Source organism: Chiloscyllium plagiosum, chromosome 13 (genome assembly GCF_004010195.1).
Source record: "Chiloscyllium plagiosum isolate BGI_BamShark_2017 chromosome 13, ASM401019v2, whole genome shotgun sequence".
Classification (NCBI taxonomy): domain Eukaryota; kingdom Metazoa; phylum Chordata; class Chondrichthyes; order Orectolobiformes; family Hemiscylliidae; genus Chiloscyllium; species Chiloscyllium plagiosum.
In genome coordinates this window covers 58,297,375-58,309,080 of record NC_057722.1, presented here as the reverse complement: position 1 = coordinate 58,309,080, position 11,706 = coordinate 58,297,375, and positions in this window count along the sequence as shown.

Genomic DNA, 11,706 nt, shown 5'->3' with positions numbered 1-11,706 from the left:
TTAATCAGTTGTTGGCCTTTATGAGAAAAGGCTGGAGTTTAAAAAGCTGATTCTTCAGTTGTGCTGAATTGCATGCCACCAGGAATATTTGTTCTATTCTGGGAGCCATACCTCAGAAAAGAGACACTGGTTGGTTGGGGTCCTACACAGATTTACCAGGAGCTGGGTTTAATGCTTCGTCACTGAATGATTTGATGGTGGAGGGGTCTTTAAATCCAGCGGGTGGTCTGCCTGTTTCCCCCACCTCACAGCAGGGCTGGCATCGAGCTGCCTCTCAGGGAGGCCATTCTTCAGAAGGCTAACTTAATTGATGGTAGGAGAGGCCTACTCTAAGCAAATGGAGCAGTCACATTTGGACCCAGGAAAGCTTCCCCACACTTCAGATTGCTCTATTCCATGGTCTCTCAAACCTTGAACCCAAACCCTTCAATAACCTCCAGAGAAACTAAATGGCCTCCTCCTGTTCCTGTGTTAAAACATCAAAGGGTTTGAAGGGGCTTCCTCTTGTTCCTGTGCAACAGAACTAATTAGCTGAATGGCCTCCTCTTCCTATGTAACAGAGCTGATGGACTGAATGGCCTCCTTCTGTTCCTGTGTCACAGAGCTGACAGGCTGCATGGCCTCCTTCAATTCTTGTATAATAGGATCAAGGGACAGCCAGTCTCACGAGTAGATAGAGCACCAGTGAAAACTCAAAAAGAGAAGACTCAGGCTGACCTTGATAGGAGGGAAGCATGGAGAAGATGTTTCCACTTGTGTGGGAAACCAGAAATAGGAGGCATAAATGTCAGATAGCCATTCATAAATCCAACAGGAAATTTAGGAGGAAGTTCTTTACCCAGAAAATTGTGAGAGTGTGGAGTTTGTCCCACAGGGAGTGGTTACAGAATCAAAGATTTACAAGATTATTATGGTGCAGAAGGAGGCTATTCAGTCCATTGTACATCCTCTGACTATCTGAATGAATGTTTTAATTTATGCCATTTTTCTGCCTTTTCTCTGTAACACAGTGCATTGTTTCTATTCAAATAATGCACTCTTGAAAACTGCAAATCCAGTGCATTTGAGACCCAATGACAGACTTTTTATTAACCATCTCTGGTGCTTTTGTAAATTATTTTAAATCTGTGCCCACTTATTCTTGATCATTTCCTGAGTGGGCTCAGTTTCTCCCTGTCTACTGTGTGAGATTTCTCATGATTTTGAAATCTTCTTTCAAATCTCCTCTTACCCTTCTCCACTCCGAGGAAAACAGTTTCAAATTCTTCAATCTATCATTCCAGCTGAAATTTCTCATCCCTGAAATCAATTTTGTAAACCTTTTTTGACCTCTCTCCAATACGTTGACATCCTTCCAATAGTGTAGTGCCTCAAACTGTATATGACATTCATAGTGCTTAGCTCGGATGGCTGAACAGTTGCTTTGTGATGCAATGTGATACCGAAAGCGTGGGTTCAATTCTTGTTACTGGCTGAGTTAATCATGAGGAACCCACTATCTTAGCTTCACCCCTTGCCTGAGGCATAGTAACCTTCAGGTTAACCTCACCACTAGTTGTCTCTTCAATGAGAGGACAGAATTATGGCAACTATACACAAGACTCAAGCTGACTTGTCCCACCTAATGTCTTGAATAAGTTTAGCGTAACCTCCTTGCTAAAATTGTACAGAAGTAACTAAATGAAGTTATGGCAGGGTAGCTCAGTCATGTGAAGCATCAATCTATGTGAATTAAATGAACATGTACAGGAAGTGTCACCAGCTGCAGAAGGTAGAGCTCTGGCTTTCAGAACTTGAGCAATGGCTGGAGTCACTGTCATGCATCTCTGGATAGGAGAATTATGTTAATAACACACTCAGAGAGGTGGGCACACAATAAGATAGAGGCAGAAAGTGAATCAGTGACTGCCAAACACTCCAAGAGAACCAGGCAGGTTGTGCAGGGTAAAGCAGATGGTTTTGATTGAAAGAGGGTGCAAGAGGGAAGGATTTAGATTCTTGAGACACTGGGATTACCTCTCAGTGAGACGTACGAGCTGGACAGGGTGAATCTGGACAGAGCAGAGACTAATTTCTCTGAAGGATGTTTTGCTGGTGGTGGCTTTAAATAATCCTGCAGTAACCAGGAGAGAATATTACAGAATAATACCAGGGTGTACAAAATACTGGAGAGACCAATAACATAAAAATAGAGACATAAGACATAAGAATAGACCCTGGAGGCGTCCTGCCTCTATTCCTAATGAAGGGTTTTTGCCCAAAACGTCGATTTTCCTGCTCCTTGGATGCTGCCTGACCTGCTGTGCTTTTCCAGCACCACTCTGATCTAAACTAAGAATAGAGAAGACTAAGCTAATAAATGGAGTTGCAGCAAGGGAGAAGTTAAAACATTCTGAATAAAGGTTCCACAGTATTTACATTAATGCCTGAGATTTACTAATTGAGACTGGTGAATTACAGGGTGTAGATTGCCATGTGGGATTATAATATTGTGGTGGTAACAAAGACCTGGTGTTAGGAAGGACAGGACTAGGTGTTAAATATCCCTGGTTACAGAGTGTTCAGGAAAGAAAGGAAAATGTGAAACAGGTGGCAGTACTTCAATAAGAAGTTTTTTTAGATGGTTCAAGGACAAAATTGATTTGGCTAGAACTAAGAAATATGAAGAGTACAATTACAATGTAGTCCATAGGCCACCAACTAGTGATTAGAACATACAGGATCAAATCTGCAAGGAAATCACAGAGAGGCGCAAACAGAGAATAGTTATAACTTTAATTAACTAACTAGAGACAGGGATTAGTGGTACTGTAAAGGGCAAAGAGGGCAAGGGTTCCTTTGTAGTGTTCAGGAGAATTTCTTCTTGGGATTGAAGTTGGCTAGGGAGATCTGGAGACAGTGGAGAACAGTAAGGGGACAGTGATCATTGTTTTATAAAGGGTGATGGTAGAAAAGCACAAGAGACAATCCAGAGAAAGCAAATCGACAGGAGGACAGTCAACTACAATGGAATAAGAACAAGGCTGGACCAGATAGACTGGAACCAAAGATAGACAAGCAGGAGGCTGAAAGAACACAGCAAGCCAAGCAGCATCAGGAGGTGGAGAAGTCAACTTTTCAGGTGTAACCCTTCTTCAGGACTGGAAGTGGGTGTAGGGGGAGCTGCAGATAAAGGGGATGGGGGGGCAGGGTGGTGAGGTGGGGATAGGTGAAGACAGGTAGAAGGTACAACCTGATTGGTCAATGAGAGGAATGAATCCGGTTGGTCTTGGAACAACAGATTGACTGGAAAATTTGACTGGAACAATGAGCTATCTACAAAGAAGATATGGTTGGGTTATAATCAAGATATATCCCCTCTAAAAGGAAAGATAGTTCAAAGAAATCTAGAGATTTTCAGATGTAAGAGGAGATAGGAATTAGGATAATGAACAAAAAGTATGCTTATACAGATGTCAGGGATAAAATTCAATTCAGAACCAAGCAGATGGGACAGAGGAGAGGTGAAAACATATATAAAAGAAACAGAGGCATTATGGAAAAGGGTTTGACGGTCAACACAAATGAGAGTCCAAAAGTTTTCTATAGGCACATGGAAGATATCACATGTAGTATTTATTGAGACTGTGTCTTTTTATTTCTGTGCCTTCTTAAAAATTTTGAAAATTAACTTATAGAATCATACAGCATAGAAACAGGCCGTTCAGCCCACCATGTCTATGCCGACCAACAAAAATCAAACTGTACTAATCCTGTTGATCTGCACTTGGTCCATAGCTTACTGTGCCATGTCATTTTAAATGCTTATCAGATGCTTCTTAAAGTTACAAAAGTACCTGCTTCCACCACCTTCTCAGGCAGCACATTTCATATTTCTGCCACTCTCTGAGTGAAACAATATTTTCTCAGATATCCGCTAAACTGCTAGATCCTCACCTTAAGCTTGTGCCCTCTGGTCTTTGACACAGCTGCCATGGGAGAAGATTCTCACAATCTACCCTGTCAATGCCTCTCATAATTTTGCATACCTTAACCAGATCCTCCCCTCAACCTTTGCTCCTGGGGAAGAAAAAAACAGCCTATCCAGTTTCACCTCATAACTGAAACTTTCCATCTCAGAAAACACCCTGAGGAAATTCCTCTATACCTTCTCCAGTGCAATCACGTCCTTCTGCGGTGAGCAGAATTGCGCAGAGTATTCCATCTGTCGTCGAACCAATGCTCAATAAAGTTGCAACAAGTCTTCCTTGCTCTGATATTCAGTTCCCCAGCTGGTGAAGGCAAGTGTCCCATATGCTTTCTTCATCACCGTGACTATCTGTGCTGACACCCTCAGGCATCTATGAATTTGTACACCCAGGTCCATGTGTTCCTCAGTACTCTCTAGGGGCATTCACTCTGTATATTCTTCCCTTTATTAGACCCCCCAAAATGCGTCACCTCACACTAATCAGGATTAAATTGCATTTGACATTGCTCTGCCCAATTTACCAGCTGAACAATTTCAGAGCCTGAGACCATCACTATCAACAGCACCAGACACGTTCTGTGTCATCTGCAAGCTTACCAATCACATCTTCTACCAAGTCATTATGAGACATAACAAACAGCAAGGGTCCCAGCACCCCGAGATGCAATTCTTTTGCCATTCCACCTCTTCCACTGGCTGAGCAAATAATAATATAAATGGTACCTACAATGTGTATCAGTAACTTGCTTTTAAAAAGTGCAGAAGTCCATCCCACAATCCTTGTTTTTCAAAAGCCTTGTTTTCCCATTTTAGTCCTCAATAAAAATGCAGGAAGATGAAAAAAGACGTGTCCTTTAAACTGTTGTGTGCTTTATACGCTGCTGTCTCCATCTGTTGTACCAGATGGAATTACTTATCTGCATATGCACCCTAGATTCTCTGCTCCTGCATCCTGTTTAGAGTTGTACCCTTTATTTTATATTGCTTCTCCATGTTCTACCAAATGCATCACCTCACGTTTATGTACATTGAACTTCATCTGCCACCTAATGCCTACTCTACCAACTTGTCATAGTCTCTTTCAAGTTCTACATTGACCTTTTCATGATTTGCATTACCCTCAAGTTTTATATAACCTGCTACTTTGAACATATGCCTTATGAACCAAGATTCCTTGGAGATGAATAGCATGAATACCTTTAAGCCCAAACTGGATAAACAATTGAGACAGAAAGGGACAGAAGGTTAAGGTGAAAGGGTAAAGTACAATGTGTGGAAAGATGAACTGGCATGGACCAAACAGGAACTGACTGGCCTGTACCTGTGCTACATATGCCATTAGTGATTGTACAAGGGTAGACGTGAGCAAGGAGATTTTGAGGGTGTTCAGGGTTTTCTCTTAGAATTGTTTATTAGACTGGTTCAGATCACATTCTATGCAACTGCTGTCTGGCACAGTCAATATTTAACTGAAACCTCCATCGCAAGGAGAGGATACTCTGTTCCCTGGGTGATTCCAGAAAATCGTTGAGTAAACATTCCATTTTCACTTACTCTGCCTTTAAAAGAGATTTTCTGTTAAAATGAAGAGGTGAAAACAGTCTCAGGTCCTGAAAGAATTTTTATATATTCAACCGTGGGCATGGATAACGCTGCCTGGCCAGCATTTATTGCCCATCCCTGAGAAGATGGTGGTGAGCTGCTTTTTTGAATCGTGGCAGTCCACATTCTGTAGGTAGATCCAGTGTGCCCATTAGGAGGGAATGCCAGGATTTCGACCCAGTGGAAGTGAAGGAATGGTGATATATTTCCAAATCAAAATACAATCATTTATATAAAGAAAAGAAAAATAGTGAAGAAACAATTAGAGAGATAAAGAGGTGTGGAAAGAGTATTATTCTCTATGCATAATTAAACCTGATAGTTAAATGTACAGAATATAGAGACAGCTGAGGTGTGTTGTAACACAGTGCAAGTCAGCACCTTTAGGAACTGTACCCTGCGAGAGTCAGCATCAGCAATTAGTCTGACGAAAAGAGGTGTTATGAACTAGACCAGATCCCCCCAAAACATTTTAAGAAGGTAGCCTGGATCCTAACATTTTCTTATTTTAAAGGCAAATGTAAAGTACTGTGTTCCAGATGAAATGTGACTGGTCAAACTACTCGACGTTAACCAAAACACAATGTATTTAAACACGGTAGTTAAAATACAACCAAAGAAAGAAGAACTTAGAATACCTTAACTCTATTGGAAAGCTTAACAAAATAATAGATACAGTAACTATTACTAATTAACTGCCCCAATATAGTAACATGCCATAAACACATCCCATGACAGAAAGGCAAAGTCAGAAAGAGACGATCTCACATGCAATCCATGGAAGAGTAAGAATATCAAGCAAAAACTCAGAGAGGGTTACAGCCAGAAAACACTTACTGCAGCTTCCAACCCTGTTGGGACTCCAATAGCAACTGCTGCTGAATCTCAAAGCTAAACATCCTGTTCTGTGAGAGTAGGCCACACCTATCCAGGCTGTTTCTATTGTTCCAACTTAAAAAAAACCCCAGGGCATCCAAAGCTGTTTACTTTATGAGCCTTCACTAGCTATTTTGTCCCCTCTGCCTTAAAATCTCTCTTCAAAAAAAATTAAAATTCACTTCTTAAAGCCATAGCATTGTTACACCTCTCTCCTTAAAAAGAAATGAACCATCAATATACAATATACAGCTGGAGATGTGATGTATTTTGATTTCCATATGGGATTTGAAAAGTCACCATTTAAAAGATGATTGGCCAAGAAAAGAGCTCATGATATTTGGTTTAACGTATTAGCATGAATTGAGGTTTGCTTAGCATAGAAATCAAAGAATTCAGCTAAATTGGTCATGTTCAGGTTGGAAAGATATAACTAGTGGATTACCCTCACAAAGATTAGTCCTAGGACCTCAATCATTTACTATCTAAAGCAGTGAATTGGAAGAAGGATGAGGGGCAGAGTGTAAAGCATCCAAATTTGCTGTAAATATAAAAATGCGTGGGAGGGCATATTGCGATGAAGACCCACAGAATCTGGAAGGGGTTTAGATAGGTTAAGTGAGTGGGCAAAAACCTGGCAGATGGAGTTTAACAAAGGAAAGTGTGATATTATACATGTTAGTAAGAAGAACCAAAAGGCATACTATTATTTAAATGGAGAGAAACTGTAAAAATATGTAGCATGGATGGAATATGTGCATGAAATACAAAATATTAGCATCTAGGGACAGCAACTAATTAAAAGGCAAATGTAAATTTTGCCTTCATTGCTAGGGGTTGTGGTTTAAACATAGTGAAATCTTGTTGTAACTGAACAGGATGCTGGTGAGCTGCACCTGGAGTACAGTATACAGTTTAGTCTCCATATTTAAGAAAGGATATATTGGCACTGGAGGCAGGTTAAAAAAATTCTCTTGGCTGATTTCTGGGCTGAAAGTGTTAATGTATTGAGAATAGTTACGTATGTGTGTAAATGGGGATTTTATGAGTAGGTTACAGTTTTAACTAGCAGAGATATATGTGGACAGTCATATTGTTTATTCATAGTTAGAATTTATTTATTTGTAATACATGGTAATTCTTGTAAAGAACAGAACTTTGGTCCATGCCTTCTGTCAACCGGTGTCTAATGGACTGTAAATGGTGGAATTCTGCAAATGCTTTAAACCCTTTAACTTCTGTAATGACTTAGGAAATAATGGGTTATAGTTACAGAATAAGGGAAGACTCAGTTACAACAGATTCAAGTGGATTTCTTCTCCCAGAGATAGTGAATGTCTGGAATTCTCTGACCCAGAGAGCTGTGGAAGCTAGATCGCTGAAAGTATTTAAAGAGGCGATAGATAGATGTTTGAAATATCAAAAAGTTGAAGATTATAAGAAGCTGAATTGCCTGGAGCAATTTAGCCATCTCATATGGCAGGCATTGAAGGGCTGAATGGTCTAGTCCTATTTCTAACATTCTCTTTTTGAATTTAATTTTAGGTTAAAAGTTCGGGTTAAAAGGTGGTGATGGGGCATCTTGGAACTCAGTGGTCTTGTGTCCCGAAAGGATGTGTGTACACTGTTCATTAGAGAGTTATATTCCACCTAATTCATCAGGATAGAAAGGAGATGTGGAGTAACGTTATCAACCACATTCATTTTTAACCACACCTTTTTCATAACTACTAACGAAAGCGCAAGCATTAACAACACTTGTCCTATTTTCCCAGGAATACTTTACATAGTTCCCAAATCCAATGTCGCAATAGTTATTTCATTTGCCTTACATACCTTTGTGAAATTTTGTCTCCTGGTAGTGTTTTTTTTCTGTAATTAAGTCTGTCTTGAATTGCCACTCTCCAGTCAGTTGCACTGTAACATTGCAAAATGCTTCCCTGCTGTTTGTTGTTGACATTTCTCTTTGGCTGTTACAGTAATTGTGACTAATGCTCTCTCTTGTCAATGTACACAACCTCATTCCAGAAATCTGTTCTGTGTACTGCTTTTTAATTAATGAAACTAGACTAGCTAAGGAAGCATGATGGTTATTTCTGTGGATGTACACAGATTTAAGTTTTATTTAAGATTCCAACTCAGAACAATTCCCTTCTTAGACACGACCTTTTAACCTCTGGACAATGACCTTTTGAAAACTTAATTGGAAGTTGTCTCCACCAAACTCTCAGTCAGTGCATTCCAAATCTCAACCACATGTAAATATTTTTCCTCACATCACTTTTGCTTCCTTTAGTCCAGGAATTTCAATCTGTGATCTCTGGTTCACCAGCAATTTCTGAATAGCAATTTCACCCAATTGATTCTGTCTGGCTTCTCTTGAATTTGTAATCCTGAATGAAATCTCCTTGCAACCTTCTCTTCTCCAAGGGGGATGCTCACCACTTTTTTCAGAGCTGAAGTTTGTCATTCTTGAAACCATTCTCATTAACTTCTTTTGCACTCTCTCCAATGCATTCATAATCTTCCTAAAGCACGGTGTCCAAACCTAGAGATGATACTCCAGGTGAGGCTGAACTACTTTCTTACATAAATCCAACATATATTCTTTGTTCTTGTACACTGTGCCCTGTTCATAAGTCCTAGGATACTAGATGCTTTCTTAACTGTGTTTCAACCTGTCCTGCTGGCTTTGATGTTGTACACACATTTAAAGCCAGGTCTCTCTGCTCCTGACTACATTTAGTATTGCACTCTTTCTTTTATTCTGCTTCTCCCTGTTCTTTCTACCACAGTACATCTTTGTACTCCTTTTTTTTTTTAATTGAATTTTATCTGCCACCTATTTGCCCACTCAATCAAATTGTCTATGTCCTTTTAAAGTTTTACACTGTCTCCTCACAGTTATAGAGACATATAGATGTACAGCACGAAAACAGACCCTTCAGTCCAACTTGTCCATGCCAATCGGATATTCCAAACTAATCTAGTCCCATTTGCCAGCACTTGGCCCATATCACTGTACATGCTTCTTATTCATATACCCATCCAGATGCCTTCTAAAAGCGGTAATTGTACCAGCCTCCACCACTTCCTCTGGAAGCTCATTCCATACACGCACCACCCTCTGCATGAAAACGTTGCCCCTTAGGTCACCCTAAACCCATGCCCTCTAGTTCTGGACTCACCCACTCCAGGGAAAAGACTTTACCTATTTACCCTATCCATGTCCCTCATGATTTTATAAACCTCTATAAGGTCACCCCCCAGTCTCCAACGCTCCAGGGAAAACAGCCCAGCCTATTCAACCTCTCCCTATAGCTCAAATCCTCCAATCCTGGCAACATCCTTATAAATTTTTCTGAACCCTTGCAAGTTTCACAACATCCTTCCAATAGGAAAGATTAGATTACTTATAGTGTGGAAACAGGACCTTCGGCCCAACAAGTCCACACCGATCCTCCGAAGAGCAACCCACCCAGACCCATTCCCCTTCACCTAACACTATGGGCAATTTAGCATGGCCAATTCACCTAACCTGCACATCTTTGGACTATGGGAGGAAACCAGAGCACCCGGAGGAAACCCATGCAGACACGGGGAGAATGTACAAACTCCACACAGACAGTTGCCCGAGGAATTGAACCCGGGTGCCTGGCGCTGTAAGGCAGCAGTGCTAACCACTGTGCCATGGTGCCGCCCCAGAAAGAGACCAGAATTTTTAGGTGTTTATAATGCTTCCAAATTTCATAACATCTATAATCGTTAAACTTGTACCAGTGTACTCAAAATATATATCATTAATATAGTCTTGGGAAAGCAAAAATTCCAACACTGATCCCTAGGAAACTCTACTACAACACTTCTGCCAGCCTGAAAAATATCCATTGTCCAATATTTCCTGATACTTGTCATTTAGGCAATTTTGTATCCGCGTTGATACTTTCCTCACAAGTCCATTGTGGGGCACTTTATCAAATGCCTTCTTGAAATCCACATGCAACTTTTATTCCAACTTTCCCTGGTCAGTTGGCTTTACCCACATCAATGACCCAAGGCAGTTCTACCAACAAAATATACAGAGCTGAAAATGTGTTGCTGGAAAAGCACAGCAGGTCAGGCAGCATCTAAGGAACAGGAGAATCGACGTTTCGGGCATAAGCCCTTCTTCAGATTCCTGAAGAAGGGCTTATGCCCGAAACGTCAATTCTCCTGTTCCTTGGATGCTGCCTGACCTGCTGCGCTGTTCCAGCAACACATTTTCAGCTCTGATCTCCAGCATCTGCAGTCCTCACTTTCTCCAACAAAATATACAACCAATGTTGTTTATTAAAATAAGGCACAATACAAAATACTAAAAGAAGATGAATGCATGGCTGAGGAGCTGGTGTATGGGAGAAGGATTCACATTTTTGGATCATTGGAATCTCTTTTGGGGTAGAAGTGACCTGTACAAGAAGGATGGAATGCACCTAAATTGGAAAGGGCCAATACTGGCAGGGAAATTTGCTGTGCTGAGGGAGGGTATTCCTGGAAATACATCCAGGGATGTTACTTGGGTGGAACTGAGAAATAAGAAAGGGATGATAACCTTACTGGGATTGTATTGTAGACCCCCTAATAGTCAGAGGGAAATTGAGAAACAAACTTGTAAGGAGGTCTCAGCTATCCGTAAGAATAATAGGGTAGTTATGGTAGGGGATTTTAACTTTCCAAACATAGACTGGGACTGCCATAGTGTTAAGGGTTTAGATGGAGAGGAATTTGTTAATTGTGTACAAGAAAATTTTCTGATTCAACGTGTGGATGTGCCTACAAGAGAAGGTGCAAAACTTGACCTACTCTTGGGAAACAAAGGCAGGGCAGTGCAGGTGACTGAGGTGTCAGTGGGGGAGCACTTTGGGGCCAGCGACCATAATTCTATTAGATTTAAAATAGTGATGGAAAAGGATAGACCAGATCTAAAAGCTGAAGTTCTAAATTGGAGAAAGGCCAATTTTGACGGTATTAGGCAAGAACTTTCGAAAGCTGATTGGGGGCAGATGTTTGCAGGTAAAGGGACGGCTGGAAAATGGAAAGCCTTCAGAAATAAGATAACAAGAATCCAGAGAAAGTATATTCCTGTACATCAGGCTAATTCCTGTGTAGCAGACTGATTCCTGTACACCAGATTATTTACTGCATATCAGACTGATTGCTGTATACGAGACTGATTCCTGTGCCCCAAACTGATTCCTGTACACCAGACTGATTCCTGT